We start from the raw sequence: 16,742 nt of genomic DNA on the forward strand, positions 1-16,742 counted from the left end.
CCTCTTGATAATCTTGCCATTTCTTGGACTCTAGGCCTTTTGGTCCTATAAGACTACATGGTAAAAGAAACACACTGAGCTGCATCTTGTCTGTGGTGGGCCCATTTGTCACTTGTAGTGTTCCTGCTAAGGACATAGCTGGGTATTGGGAGATCTGAACTATGGTGTGCATTGTTGGCTGACCCTGATAGACAATGGTTTAATTCACCAGCCTACACAACAAATATTCTTACCTTTTTATATTCTGACTATTCACATTTTTATAATCTGATCTATACCTTGTACCCATGAATAGGAGAGACTTACAGTCAGGGCATAATATTTAGCTACTGCTGAAGATAATCCTGGCCCCGGGCTACAGCTGGTTCACTTGTTCTCTGCCAATCACTCTCTCCCTTTGTGTGCCACTGGGCTGGATTTTACGCCGATGGGTTTGAAGGCGGGGGTGCGGTGCTTGTTAAATTCAGTGGGCAACCCGTTTGCTCCTACCTGCCCACCCGGGCTCACACCACAATTTCACCAACAGCAGGGTGGCGTCGGGCAGCCCATCTGCCCTTAAATGGGCAACTAATGTGAACTTAAGGGCCTCATCCCCCTGCCGCTGGGATTTAGCCAAGGTTTCCCTGCGCGGGCTGGTGGTGGGCAAGGGGGTGTCCCTCCTTATGAGCCCTCTGGGCCCATCGGAGGGCCCCCCCCCCAAGGTTTATACCCCCTGCCCCAGGTTGCCTTCCCCCCATGACCTCTCAAACTCCAGCCCCCCCACTCCGCTCGCTGAGGCCTGCCAGCTTGGGACCCGACGAGACCCCCAAATCCTGGATCCAATGCGCCAAGCATCTAACCTGAAGTTCTGGAGAGCTGATGGCCTCTGATTGGCTGGGACCTCCTCATCCACAAGAGCAGAAATCCTACCTCCAGCCTATTAATGGCCAGTTGGCCGTTAAGTGGCTGCAGAGTAGTAGGTGTTCCCCTTGTTGGTCTCCCTTCCATCAACCCCCACCACTGACTTTTCAGCCAGAGACAGGGAATCCGGTGACTCATATAATGCCTTGCTGAAGTCTAGATTAGTTTCAGGTAGTATTCATGTTTGAACAGCATCGTCCCCGATTCCGCATATCAGTCGGCCTCTCAACATATCATTAATTGAAGTTCAGAACTCACAATATTCCATTAATCCCTTTAAAGCAGCTGCATAGCCAGCAATTGTCTCTCCTGGAAGCCTATTCATCGAATTGAATTTTGCATAGTGACTGAGGGCTTTGGCTTCAGGTATTTTTTTACAATGTTTACTACCTTGTCGAAAGTCTTCGTATCAAGTTGCAAAGTATTGTTTTGGATTGGGGGAGAGTGGATTTTAGTAAAGTAAGGCAGGATTTGGCCAAGGTAGACTGGGAACAGTTACCTGTGGAGAAATCTACAGAGGAACAATGGGGGGTGTTCAAAAAGAAAATGGGGAGGGTATAGGCTCAACATGTTTCCTCTAGGGTGATAGGAAGGAGTAACAAGCCCAGAGAACCATGGATGACCAGAGATATTCAGGTTACGATGAGAAGGAAAAGAGAGGCTTTTAGCAGGTACAAGGGAAGCAAATCAGCGGAGGCATTAGTGGAGTACATAAAGTGCAGGGTGGAGCTTAAGAAAGCAATTAGGAGAGCAAAGAGGGGATATGAGAAATCTCTGGCTGGTAAAAGTAGGGAAAATCCCAAGATATTCTATAAGTATATCAATGGGAAGAGGATAACCAGGGAAACAGTAGGGCCCATAAGGGACCAAGGGGGCAATCTATGGGTGGAACCAGAGGACATTGGTAGAGTGTTGAATGAATACTTTACATCCGTCTTCACCCAAGAGAATGAGGATGAAGGTATCGATCTCGGGGAGAGAGACTGCGAGGTTCTTGAGCAAATTGATATAGGGAGTGACAAGGTATTGGAGGTGTTGGCAGGCTTAAAAGTGGACAAATCTCCAGGTCCAGATGATTTGTGTCTCTGACTGCTGAGGGAGGCAAGGGAAGATCGCAGGGTCTCTGACCCAAATTTTTAATTCTTTTCTGGCCACGGGGGAGGTGCTAGAGGACTGGAGAACAGCTAATGTGGTTCCGCTATTTAAGAAGGGTTGTAGAAATAAGCCAGGGAACTACAGACCAGTGAGTCTCACGTCAGTGATAGGGAAACTATTGGAGAAAGTTCTGAAGGGGAGTATCTATCTCCACTTGGAGACACAAGGTTTGATCAGGGATAGTCAGCATGGCTTTGTCAGAGGGAAGTCATGGCTAACAAATTTGATTGAAGTTTTTGAGGAGGTGACCAGGTGTGTAGATGAGGGTAGTGTAGTTGATGTAGTTTATATGGATTTCAGCAAAGCTTTTGACAAGGTCGCACATGGGAGACTTATAAAGAAGACAAATGCACATGGGATACAGGGTAATTTGATAAGGTGGATTCAAAATTGGCTTAGTTGTAGGCGGCAGAGGGTGATGACTGAAGGATGCTTTAGTGACTGGAAGCCAGTGTCCAGTGGCATACCACAGGGATCTGTGCTGGGTCCCCTATTATTTGTCATTTATATACATGTCATAGATGACTATTTTGGGGTGTAGGATTAGTAAGTTTGCGGATGACACAAAGATTGGCCGGGTGGTTAACAGTGAGGTTGAGTGTCTTGGGCTACAGGAAGATATAAACGGGATGGTCAAATGTGCAGATAAGTGGCAGATGGAATTTAACCCTGAAAAGTGTGAGGTGATACACTTTGGAAGGAGTAATTTGACAAGGAAGTTTTCAATGAACGGCATGGCACTAGGAAGTTCTGAGGAACAAAGGGACCTTGGTGCGTGTGTCCATAGATCTCTGAAGGCATAGGGACATGTTAGTAGGGTGGTGGAAAAGGCATATGGGACACTTGCCTTTATCAATCAAGGCATAGATTACAAAAATAGGGAGGTCATGTTGGAGTTGTATAGTACCTTAGTGAGGCCACAGCTGGAGTACTGTGTGCAATTCTGGTCGCCACATTATAGGAAGGATGTGATTGCACTGGAGAGGGTGCAGAGGAGATTCACCAGGATGTTGCCTGGGATGAAACATTTAAGTTATGAAGAGAGGTTGGATAGACTTGGGTTGTTTTTGTTGGAGCAGAGAAGACTGAGGGGCGACCTGATCGAGATGTACAAGATTATGAGGGGCATGGACAGGGTGGATAGGGAGCAGCTTTTCCCCTTAGTTGAAGGGTCAGTCACAAGGGGGCATAAGTTCAATGTGAGGGGCAAGAGATTTAGGGGGGATGTGAGCAAAAACCTTTTTACCCAGAGGGTAGTGACGGTCTGGAACGCACTGTCTGGGAGGGTGGTGGAGGCAGATTGCCTCACACCCTTTAAAAAGTACCTGGATGAGCACTTGGCATGTCATAACATTCAAGGCTATGGCCAAGTGCTGGTAAATGGGATGAGGTAGGTAGGTCAGGTGTTTCTCATGTGTCGGTGCAGACACAATGGGCCGAAGGGCCTCTTCTGCAATGTGATTCTGTGATTCTGTGATTCTGTGAGGGGTGTGAGGTGACGTGAGGCTGTGGATCGACCCATACATTTTGGTCCCTCATGTGGACAAAAGAATCGGCCTTTTTTGTCCTCCTTCATGATGTCGTTAGCGGTAAAGAAGAATGCCAGGCGTTCGATGTAATGAGACCGGTTATCGGAAATGGGGTCGAATGGTTCAAGAAGCCCAAACTGAGGAATAATCGATGACTTAGGAGACTGCGCTTTCAAACAGCTTTCAAGATAGTGGTGATTTAATGTAGCTGGCTTACTGTGGCTTTCTTGATTACTGTCAATTGATCTGGTTTATCCTCAGTGCCAGTTTTATGTTTTTGATTATCAGGTTCGCTCTGTCCGGCGAATGATAGCTGCATCTTTGATATTAACACATTAGTTGGTGCTTGAAATAATACAGGCAGACAGACCAATTAACTGAACAAACACTGATGGTTTATTGGAACTAAGAACAGAGCACTAACACCATGTGTGCTTCTTCAATCACCTCTAGCTCTAGACTTACAGTTACCCAAGAAGCCCATGCTGTGTAGCGATTGGTCAATACAGTCGCATGCCAACTAGCTACATTCTCTTAAAGGTACATAGCACTCCACTTTACCACAGTTTGTGAGAAGCAAGATCAGCAGCTGCAGGGAGGGTCGGGAGAGGGAAGATCAGCAGCAGCAGGGAGGGCCAGGAGAGGGTAGATCAGTAGCGACAGGGAGGGTCGGTGAGAGGGTAGATCAGTAGTGACAGGGAGGGCCGGGAGAGGGAAGATCAGTAGTGACAGGGAGGGCCGGGAGAGGGAAGATCAGCAGTGACAGGGAGGGTCAGGGAGAGGGAAGTTCAGCATTGACAGGGAGGGTCAGGGAGGGGGAAGATCAGTAGTGACAGGGAAGGTCAGGGAGAGGGAAGATCAGTAGTGACGGGGAGGGTTGGGGAGAGGGAAGATCAGCAGTGACAGGGAGGGTTAGGGAGAGGGAAGATCAGTAGCGACAGGGAGGGTTAGGGAGAGGGAAGATCAGCAGTGACAGGGAGGGTTAGGGAGAGGGAAGATCAGCAGTGACAGGGAGGGTTAGGGAGAGGGAAGATCAGTAGCGACAGGGAAGGTTAGGGAGAGGGAAGATCAGTAGCGACAGGGAGGGTTAGGGAGAGGGAAGATCAGTAGCGACAGGGAGGGTTAGGGAGAGGGAAGATCAGTAGCGACAGGGAGGGCTGGGAGAGGGAAGATCAGTAGTGACGGGGAGGGCCGGGAGAGGGAAAATCAGTAGTGACAGGGAGGGTCAGGGAGAGGGAAGATCAGTAGTGACAGGGAGGGTCAGGGAGAGGGAAGATCAGTAGTGACGGGGAGGGGTGGGGAGAGGGAAGATCAGCAGTGACAGGGAGGGTTAGGGAGAGGGAAGATCAGTAGCGACAGGGAGGGTTAGGGAGAGGGAAGATCAGTAGCGACAGGGAGGGTTAGGGTGAGGGAAGATCAGTAGCGACAGGGAGGGTTAGGGAGAGGGAAGATCAGTAGCGACAGGGAGGGTCAGGGAGAGGGTAGATCGGTAGTGACAGGGAGGATTAGGGAGAGGGTAGATCAGTAGTGACAGTGAGGGTTAGGAAGAGGGAAGATCAGTAGTGACAGGGAGGGTTAGGGAGAGGGTATATCAGTAGCGACAGGGAGGGTCAGGGAGAGGGTAGATCAGTAGCGACAGGGAGAGTTAGGGAGAGGGTAGATCAGTAGTGACAGTGATGGTTAGGGAGAGAGAAGATCAGTAGTGACGGGGAGGGTTGGGGAGAGGGAAGATCAGCAGTGACAGGGAGGGTTAGGGAGAGGGAAGATCAGCAGTGACAGGGAGGGTTAGGGAGAGGGAAGATCAGTAGCGACAGGGAAGGTTAGGGAGAGGGAAGATCAGTAGCGACAGGGAGGGTTAGGGAGAGGGAAGATCAGTAGCGACAGGGAGGGTTAGGGAGAGGGAAGATCAGTAGCGACAGGGAGGGCTGGGAGAGGGAAGATCAGTAGTGACGGGGAGGGCCGGGAGAGGGAAAATCAGTAGTGACAGGGAGGGTCAGGGAGAGGGAAGATCAGTAGTGACAGGGAGGGTCAGGGAGAGGGAAGATCAGTAGTGACGGGGAGGGGTGGGGAGAGGGAAGATCAGCAGTGACAGGGAGGGTTAGGGAGAGGGAAGATCAGTAGCGACAGGGAGGGTTAGGGAGAGGGAAGATCAGTAGCGACAGGGAGGGTTAGGGTGAGGGAAGATCAGTAGCGACAGGGAGGGTTAGGGAGAGGGAAGATCAGTAGCGACAGGGAGGGTCAGGGAGAGGGTAGATCGGTAGTGACAGGGAGGATTAGGGAGAGGGTAGATCAGTAGTGACAGTGAGGGTTAGGAAGAGGGAAGATCAGTAGTGACAGGGAGGGTTAGGGAGAGGGTATATCAGTAGCGACAGGGAGGGTCAGGGAGAGGGTAGATCAGTAGCGACAGGGAGAGTTAGGGAGAGGGTAGATCAGTAGTGACAGTGATGGTTAGGGAGAGAGAAGATCAGTAGTGATGGGGAGGGCCGGGAGAGGGTAGATCAGTAGCGACAGGGAGGGTTAGGGAGAGGGTAGATCAGTAGTGACAGGGAGGGTTAGGGAGAGGGTAGATCAGTAGCGACAGGGAGGGTTAGGGAGAGGGAAGATCAGTAGTGACGGGGAGGGCTGGGAGAGCGTAGATCAGTAGTGACAGTGAGGGTCGGTGAGAGGGCAGATCAGTAGCGACAGCGAGGGTCAGGGAGAGGGTAGATCAGTAGCAACAGGGAGGGTTAGAGAGAGGGTAGATCAGGAGTGACAGGGAGGGTTAGGGAGAAGGTAGATCAGTAGCGACAGGGAGGGTTAGGGAGAGGGTAGATCAGTAGCGACAGGGAGGGTTAGGGAGAGGGTAGATCAGTAGCGACAGGGAGGGTTAGGGAGAGGGTAGATCAGCAGTGACAGGGAGAATTAGGGAGAGGGAAGATCAGTAGCGACAGGGAGGGCTGGGAGAGGGAAGATCAGTAGCGACAGGGAGGGCCGGGAGAGGGAAGATCAGTAGTGACAGTGAGGGCCGGGAGAGGGAAGATCAGCAGTGACAGTGAGGGTCAGGGAGAGGGAAGATCAGCAGTACAGGGAGGGTCTGCGAGAGGGAAGATCGGCAGTGGTAGGGAGGGTCAGGAAAGGGAAGGTTGGCAGTGACCAGAAGGGACAGGGAGCAGGAGAAGCTGTTCCAAATGAATACACTTCCTTTTAGCTTGGTCAAAACCTGTTTCTAACCATTTTGTAGAATCATAGAATGGTTAGTGTGGAAACTGGAAAATCTAGGCTATCCATTTATGTTTCATATGTTTCTCCAGTGCTGGAGAAAGAGGATATCCCAGAGGGTTGAAGGACAGAACCAATTTACCTAGAGTTAAGGAAAAAAAAGTGTGCAATTGCTCGGTGTAGTCTATAGGTCACCAACTAGTGGGGAGGATGTAACTCTTTTGAGTACAACCAAATAAACTAAATTAACAAATCATAGTCGGGAGGATGTAGAGGAATAAATCTACAGGGAAATTGCCGAGAGATACAGACGTTATAGAGTAATTATAATGGGGGACTTTAATTACCTGGATATAGAGTGGGACAGTAGTAGTGTAAAGGGCATGAGTTCCTAGATTGTGTTCAGGAGAATTTTCTACAGCAGTATGTATCCAGTCCAACAAGAAAGGAGGCACTGCTCGATCTGGTTCTTGGAAATAAGGTGGGCCAAAAGTGTCAGTGGGGGAACATTTAGGAGGTCACTGTATCATAAGGTTTAGGATAATGGTAGAAATGGACAATGGGCAACCCAGAGTAAGAATAATTAACTGGGGGAGAAGGGAACTGGGCTGGATAGATTGGTCTCCCACAGCTACCTCAACTGCAGCTCCTCACACCCTGCTTCCTGTAAGGACTCCATCCCATTCTCTCAGTTCCTCCACCTCCATTGCATATGTTCAGATAATGCCACCTTGCAAAATGCCACTTCTAACATGCCTTCCTTTTTTGTTAATCGAGGGATCCCCCCAATATAGTTGACAGGGCCCTCAACTGTGTCCGACCAATTTCCTGCACCTCTGCCCTCGCCCCTTCCCCTCCATCCCAGATGTTTCATTTGCATCTCCTTCAATTTAGTCTACTGCATTCGCTGCTCCCAATGCATTGGTCTCCTCTACATCGGGGAGACCAAATGCAGACTGGGTGACCGCTTTGCCGAACATTTCGCTCAGTCCGCAAGCATGACCCAGACCTCCCTGTCATTTGCCATTTCAACACACCATCCTGATCTCATGCTCACATGTCCGTCCTTGGCCTGCTGCAATGTTCCAGTGAAGCTCAACACAAACTGGAGGAACAGCACCTCATCTTCCGATTAGGCATTTTACAGCCTTCCGGACTTAACATTGAGTTCAATAACTTCAGACCACGAACTCTCTCTTCCATCTTTCCCCCTTTTTTAAATCCAATCCCACAGGGCCATCTATCACTGGTTTCACAGAGCACTGAACCTTGTTCTGCTATTAACACATTCTGTTCTTACCTTTATGCCAATAGCAGCAGCTTCTTTAGTCTTTACACTACAGTTAACACTCCCTTTGTCTTGTGTCAATGGTATCTTTGTCAATTTCTCCACAGATCTCACCTATCCCTGACCTTAAAGTTGGCATCTTCATCAATGTAGCATTGTCCCAGTATTACATTAGACAGGCAGTCTCAAATTCTGATATGGGTCTGGAGTGCAGTTCACAATGGCAGATTTCACTCCTCATCCCTTGAGTTTATGAGGACAATTTCCTCCTCCTTCCTCAGTTCATACCAACATATTTATCCCCACCCACCCCCCCCCCCCACCAACCCCCCCACCTCAATTCCTGCTGGCAACTTTCACCTCCCCGCTGCATACTCATTTCATCGACTCTTGCCGGCACTCGTTGTCCCTTCTGCATTCAGCTCCAATTCCTGCTACTATCTCCTGCTGTTTCAAAAATGAAATCCTGATCAGCAAAAAATATCACAGAAATTCTCACACAGCAACATTTTGGCCAGAATTTTCCACGGTGGCCCCCTCCCCGCAGGCTACAAAGTCAGGGTGAGTTTGCCTCTGCATGACCGGGAAACACCAACTTGATTCAACGGCTCTTGGGCTGTTAATTGGCTCAGGTTATGACTTCAGCCTCCCGAACTGCCTCCCTCCGCCCCCAATCTGGGAGGTCCTGCCTCCAAGAGCCAATCGGATAGCTGACAGCTTTCCAGTTCCAGCAGCGCCACCAGAAATGGTGGCCGGTGAAGGAACTGCAGCCAGTCCCCAGGAGGGCCATAGCTGCAGCCAGATACCAAGGCGAGTGAGGCTGGCAGGCTCTGGCGAGGGAGGCGGGGGGTGGGGGGGGGTGGGATCGTGTACAAGAGGGCAGGGTTGGGAAGAAACAGGGGCAGTGAGTGCCATTGGGGGGGCCTGTGCTGGGTATGTGGTGCCTGGACAAGAAAGGCCCACCCAGACTGCAGCCAGGCCATCAGGGTTCACCTGATGATCTCGCCCCCGCCACTGGTAAAATGCCAGCGGTGATGGGAGGAAACCTTTAAATGGCCATTAATCGGTCACTTAAAGGCCTCAATTGACCCAATGGCAGGCCGCCCAACACCTCCCCCGTCATTGATACAATTCTAATGGGTAGGCCTCGGTCATGGCAACGCCTGCTGTACCACCCAATTTTACGTCTCCCTGCCCGCCAGCCAGCTCCCATGATGGTGGGTGGGAGGTGGCAGCGAGGGGGAGTAAAATTCCAGCCTTTTATTTCTGGAACATCAGGAGGAATGAATGGCTTTGAAGGGTAGGAGTAACATTTTTACCAACTCAAGGAATTTTTAAAAATTCACAAGGATGTATACTGTACATGCCTAGCTCGGAAACATTTTTGCATGGTTAGATTATTGATTCAGCTCTATATCATTGGTAAAGGAAATGAAGAGTTAAAACTTAGGCTCATACTGAAAATGGGCAGTTTTTTTTATATATGCGCAGTTGTTGAGACATGCATGCACAATGAGAAATGCTGCAGTTGACGGCCCAGTCCATTGTGCTCTAAAACTGCTGTGACAAACAGGTGACAATTGAACTGTTACATCTGCAATTCATTGTAAGGGACAGCAAGAACTGGTTGAATGATGATGGGTACTACAGTATGTATGAATCACAAAAGATTAGTATGCAGGTACAGCAGGTAATTAGGAAAGCTAATAGAATGTTATCATTTATTGTGAGGGAAATTGATTACAAAACTAGGGACTTTATGCTTCAGTTGTACAGGGCACTGGTGAGACCACATCTGGAGCATTGTGTACAGTACTGGTCTCCTTATTTACAGAAGGATGTAAATGCGTTAGAAACAGTTCAGGGAAGGTTTACTAGATTAATAGCAGGAATGGGCAGGTTGTCTTATGAGGAAAGGCTGGACAGCTTAGGCTTGTATCCGCTGGAATTTAGAAGAGTAAGAGGAGACTTAATTGAAACCTTTCAGATCCTGAGGGGTCTTGACAGGGTGGATGTGGAGAGGATGTTTCCTCTTGTGGGAGAAGCTAGAACTCGGGGTCACTGTTTAAAAATAACAGGTCACTCATTTAAGACAGAGATGAGGAGAAAGTTTTGTGAGGACGTTTTTTCACAGGGATCTTTCAAGTTACCTGGCGTAGTTTGAATGCATCAAGCCAACATAAGGCGGTGGTTTCGATTGATAGCTGTGTATAGGTGGCTGCTGTGGGCCAGACTTGTGGAAATTAACAGCTAGAAGTCTCTGCTTGAATTTATAGAAAGAAGGACTTGCATTTATAAAGTGCTTTTCATGACCATCGACCATCTCAAAGCACTTTGAAGCCAATTAAGTACTTTGGAAGTAAGTTACTGTTGTAATGTGTGAAATGCAGTAGCCAATTTGCAGACAGTAAGCTCCCAAAACAACAATGTAATAATGATCAGATAATCTGTTTTTGTGATGTTGATTGCAGGAATAAATTGGCCAAAACATAGGGGGAAAACTCCCCCACTCTTTTTCGAATTTAAAAAAATATATTAATTCACAGCATGTGGGCTTTGCTGGCTAGGCCAGCATTTATTGCCCATCCCTAATTTCCCTTGAGAAGGTGGTGGTGAGCTGCCTTCTTGAACTGTTGCAATCCATGTGGTGTGGGTACATCCACAGTGCTGTTAGGTAGGGAGTTCCAGGATTTTGACCCAGTGACAGTGAAGGAAAGGCGATATATTTCCAAGTCAGGATGGTGAGTGGCTTGGAGGAGAACCTGCAGGTGGTGGTGTTCCCATCAATTTGCTGCCCTTGGCCTTCTAGATGGTAGTGGTCATGGGTTTGGAAGGTGCTGCCTAAGGAGCCTTGGTGAGTTCCTGCAGTTCACCTTGTAGATGGTACACAATGCTGCCACTGTGCGTCGGCGGTGGAGGGAGTGAATGTTTGTGGATGTGGTGCCAATCAAGTGGTCTGCTTTGTCCAGTTTGGTGCCCAGCTTCTTGAGTGTTGTTGGAGCTGCACTCATCCAGGCAAATGGAGAGTATTCCATCACACCCCTGATTTGTGCCTTGTAGATGGTGGACAGGCTTAGGGGAGTCAAGAGGTGAGTTACTCATCACACGATTCCTAGCCTCTGACCTGCTCTTGTAGCCACAGTATTTATTTAGCTAGTCCAGTTCCGTTTCTACTAAATAGTAAGCCCCCAGGATGTTGATAGTGGGGGATTCAGCGATGGAAATGCCATTGAATATTAAGGGGAGATGGTTAGATTCTCTCTTGTTGGAGATGATTATTGCCCAGAACTTGTGTGGCATGAATATTACATGCCACTTGTCAGCCCAAGTCTGGATATTGTCCAGGTTTTGCTGCATTTGCACATGGACTGCTTAGTATCTGAGGAGTCATGAATGATGCTAAATGTTGTACAATCATCAGCGAACATCCCTACTTCTGACCTTATGATGGAAGGAATGTAATTGATGAAGCAGCTGAAGATGGTTGGGCCTAGGACACTACCCTGAGGAACTCCTGCAGTGATGTCCTGGAACTGAGATGATTGACCTCCAATAACCACAGCCATCTTCCTTTGTGCTAGGTATGACTCCAAGCAGTGGAGAGTTTTCCCCCTGATCCCCATTGATCCCAATTTTGCAAGGGTGCCTTGGTGGCACACTCAATCAAATCCTGCCTTGATGTCAAAGGCAGTCACTCTCACCTCGCCTCTGGAAGTCAGGAGCTGAGTGGCCCTTACCCAAAATGTCTGTCAGTGAACAGATTATTGCCAAGCAAGTGCCGCTTGATAGCACTGTTGATGACCTCTTCCATCAGTTTATTGATGATGGAGAGTAGACTGATGGGGCGGTAATTGGCCAGCTTGGATTTGTCCTGCTTTTTCTGTACAGGACATACCTGGACAATTTTCCACATTGCTGGGTTGATGCCAGTTTTGTAGCTGTATTGGAATAGCTTGGCTAGGGGCGCGGCAAGTTCTGGAGCACAGTATTATTGCCGGAATATTGCCAGGGCCCATAACTTTTGCAGTATCCGGTGCCTTCACCCGTTTCTTGATATCATGTGGAGTGAATCGAATTGGCTGAAGACTGGCATCTGTGATGCTGGAGACCTCTGGAGGATGCCGAAATGGATCATCCACTCAGCAATTCTGGCTGAAGGTTGTTGCAAATACTTCAGATTTATCTTTTGCTCTACATTGGACGTATTTGTGACTAACTTATATTTATGGCCTTTATTTTTGGACTTCCCCAGTTGACTCTTGATTCAACAATAATTGATATTCAGGCCAGCTTCTGGCCTGCCATAATCTAGTGCTGGGAGATAGCCAGCTCTCAGACCACTTGCTCTATCCACTTCTTCTGCTCTGGCAAGGGATGTGAAAGTGGCTTAGCTTGACCCCCATATTCTGCTTTTCACTCTCCCTTACTTTTGTTGCAGCAAAGTATGTGACCCGTACTCAGAGATCGATCAGGAATTATGCTTGACTGAAAGTATTTAAACTCACTGACATTGGAGCTTCCCTTTTTAATATACATCTCAAACTGTCAACAGGTGAGGCAACTCAGTGCACTGTGGGTTTTGTACATGCCACCAATATAATTGCTCTCTTCCAAGAGAAGGGGTCGTCTTAAGTACTAGCTTAAGGAAAATCAAAAATAAAGCTTGTTATTTTTAAGTCTCAATAATCTGGCAAGCATGATGCACTGTCAAAAAAGGAGATAAGAAACTCTAGTCAGTCTATTTTTGTACAAAGGGAGGATGAGTAATATAACTGTGCATATGCTAAATTACTTCAGTTCCTTCTTTGACTGCCTCAGAGAGATGTAAATGAACTCCTTGAGAATTGCAGGCCGTTTTGCAAGTTTCAGGAAGAACAAGTTTTGTATTGTGTAAGATCTCAAACACAGAACTGTATAAATATCAAAGTCAGAAGAAAATACTGAAACTTTCTCCCCACAAATCATGTCCTGTCCACTTTACTCTGGGACGTGGCTCACTCATTTATTGCCCTGAGGTAGAATTTTGAAATTTTGCAGAGTAAATTTGCCCCAAAATGAATGATTTAACAGGGATCAGGCCATTTCCAATTGGTTAATACCTCTTTGACCAAGCTTTTGGGCACCTGTCATAATATCTCCTTACGGGGCTCAGGAGCAAACTCTCTCTAGTGACACTTCTATGAAGGGCCTTGGGACATTTACTATGTTAAAGGTACTATGTAAATGCAGGTTGTTGATTTAATCGTTTTTAAATGGTTTAACTGGATTCATTTGGCTGTTAGATTTGTTCCCTAACAGGAAAAAAAAACAGCACTGTGTGTGTACCTACACCATTCGGACTGCAGTGGTTCAAAAAGGCAGCTCACAAGCAATTAGGGATGGGCAACAAAAGGTGTACTGCTCACCTCCCACCCACCTGGCCCCCCACCACCCCGGAAATGAAAGTCGGCCCCTTAGTGGGAGGAAGCCCCACCCTCGACAGCTCTTGCAGTCCCAGCAGTTCCTGAACTCAGTAGTGGGTGCTGCTGGGACTATAAGCAGGCCATGTTTAAGTGTCACGGACAGCGGACCCAGGTAAGTCCCAGGCTTTTAGGGTGGGGAGGAATTGAGCACCCGAGGGAGGGGAATGGGTTTTAGAGGCTAGATGGTAAGGCACAAAGTGGGGATTAACATCTTGGGGGAGGGTGCCCTCCAATGCACACAGGGTATCCAGCACCTGCCACAATAATGTGCCCCCGCCCCCCCTTTGCTTCCTGCCTTTTCACATAAGTTGATTTAAAAAACAGCCTTCCTACTCTCGCCTGCCTGCCACTGCCTGCATGTATCATGGCGGTGGAGGTGGTTTGAGGGCCTTAAGTGGGCAATAATTGGCCCTTAAGACCCTCAACAGGCCTAGGGGTGAGTGGGATAGTGGGCCTCTTACTCACTCCCCCCCATATTATGGGGACTGTTTCGGAGGTAGGTGGGAAGGCAGTGAGTTAGCCACTTGACATATTTTACGTGCCTAGCAAGGGTGCCTTAAAATCCAGCCGAAAATTGCCGGCCTTACCAGTGACGCTCACGTCCCAGGAAGGAATTTTTAAAAATGAGCAACCAACTAATGACTATCCTTCTTGAGCTTATGTTTCAGGTAGATGGCTGCTGGTGCCTTGTTGTTGTCTCACTCCTTTTCTCCTTGGCTCTCCTGCCATTAGCCTCAAGCTTGCCTTTGGTACTCTCATGAGTAACTTTCACTCCAGCTGCGTCAACACTTGGCGGATTTTCCTTTGTTTCCTTGCCTCCTCTTTCAGGCTCGTGGCTGCAGTTTCCACCCTTAGCAGTGCTATTGTTTTCCTTCTATATTCGTCGATCAAGTCAGCCAAGCTTGCTGGATCTCTCATCAGTGATGATTGTCATATTCTCCACGCTTCCGTTCCCCCACCACCACCATAATAATAACTCTCTATATGTACTGGGCCTAAACAATTAGAAGGAATGGAGAAGTTAGAAAAGCTGCAGTTGTTCTTCTCAGAACAGGGGAAAGCTAATAAAGATGTTCAAATTTATGAGGGATTTTGATGGCGTAAATAGGGAGTAAATCTTTACAATGGTAGGAGGTGCGGTAACCAGAGGAGACAGATTTAAAGCGATTGGCCAAAGAACCTGAGGGGAAATGAGAAAAAAAAACATAGCAAATTATTAACTGAGATGCCTAAAAGGGTGGTGAAAGCAAAATGAATTGCAATTTTCAAAAGGGATTTGGATAAATAGTTGAGGAGAAAAAAAGCAGAGAATTTATTGGGAAAGAGCTGGGGAATGGGATGAATTGGATAGCAATTCCGATGGGCTGAATGGTGTGTGGAATGATTCTGTGAATCCAGGTTGTTGTTGTTTTGTGACTTTAGGCCAGTGAAGGAGCATTTATTTTTCACCAGTTTAGGAGCAGCCATTACTGTTCCTTCAGGCCAATGCTGGGGATTATTTGTGTCCCGGACACACAAAATGCTGGGTGAATTTTTGGCAGTGAGCAGATGAGTCCAATCTTGGGCATGAAGAAGAATTGAGAATAACGTCTTGCTGCTCTCTGACAAGAGGTGGGGTTGGGTGTGATGGGGTGGGTGTGGGCGTGGGGTGGGGTGCATCTTATGTTATTTCCAGGAGGGCACCAGCAGTTGTTCCTTAGGCCTAATACACAACATGTACTCCATCCCATGCTCGCTGTTCTACATTGGCTACCAGTCCAGCAATGCCTAGATTTCAAAGTTCTTTTTGTTGTCAAATCCCTCCATACCTCGCACCTCCCTATTTCTCTACCTGCCTCCAACCCTCGAACCTGCTGAGCTCTCTGCGCCTCTTGTGAGTTCTGGCCTCTGGCACACCTTATTTTCTTCATTCTGCCCCTGGCTGGCATGCCTTCAGCTGCCTTGGCCCTACGCCCTGGAATTTGCTTCCTAAATCTCTCTGTCTCTCTATACCTCTCTTTCCTCCTTTAAGATACTTCTTAAAACCTACCTCTCTTGATCAAGCTTTTGGTCACCTGGCCTATAGTGTCAAATCCAGTGAGAGAGATGCCCACTTGGGTCTCCAGACCTGGGTTGTGGCCTGAACCTCCTAAAGTTTCCTGAAAGATTCCTGGAGTTTTGGAAAAGCTATCCAAAGCTTCCCTGCTTGTTCCCCATATACCTGCAAACTTACCCTCTTCAAGCATATGTCCAATTTCTTTTTGGAAGTCAGGAAGAAACTACTTCGAGCACCCTTTCAGGCAGTGCATTCCAGATCACAATAACACATGGTGTAAATTATCTTTATACTCTTACTTTTATGAATTGTCTTAAATCTGTGTCCTCTGGTTACTGATCCTTCTGCCACTAAGCAGTTTCTCCCTATTTGCTTTATCAGATAAAACTCTTAATGATTTTGAAGGTCTCTATCGATGACCACCCCAGCTGCTTCGCCCCAGCCCCCCCACCAACAAAGCCTTCGATGCTGTAAGGAGAACAATGCTAGATTCCCTGGTAATTTCTCCATGTAACTGAAATCTTTCATCCTGGCACCATACTAATAGTACTCCAACAGTGCCCTTTCTATGGTTTTGACATCCTGGTGCTCAGAATTGGCCACAATGCCCCAGCTAGGGCTTAACCAGCATTTTATGAAGGTTTACCATACTTTCCTTGCTTTTTGTACTGTCCTTCGAAAACTCAAGGATCACAGAATCACAGAATCTCACAGTGCAGAAGAGGCCCTTCGGCCTATCGAGTCTGCACCGACACGTGAGAAACACCTGACCTACCTACCTAATCCCATTTACCAGCACTTGGCCCATAGCCTTGAATGTTATGACGTGCCAAGTGCTCATCCAGGTACTTTTTAAAGGATGTGAGGCAACCCGCCTCCACCACCCTCCCAGGCAGTGCATTCCAGACCGTCACCACCCTCGGGGTAAAGAAGTTTTTCCTCACATCCACCCCCCCACCCCTAAACAGCCTGCCCCTCACCTTGAACTTATGTCCCCTCGTGATTGACCTTTCAATTAAGGGGAACAGCTGCTCCCTATCCACCCTGTCCATGCCCCTCATAATCTTGCACACCTCGACCAGGTTGCCCCTCAGTCTTCTCTGCTCCAACAAAATCAACCCAAGTCTATCCAACTTCTCTTCATAACTTAAATGTTTCATCCCAGGCAACATCCA

Source organism: Cetorhinus maximus, chromosome 1 (assembly GCF_964194155.1).
Source record: "Cetorhinus maximus chromosome 1, sCetMax3.hap1.1, whole genome shotgun sequence".
NCBI classification, from domain to species: Eukaryota; Metazoa; Chordata; class Chondrichthyes; order Lamniformes; family Cetorhinidae; genus Cetorhinus; species Cetorhinus maximus.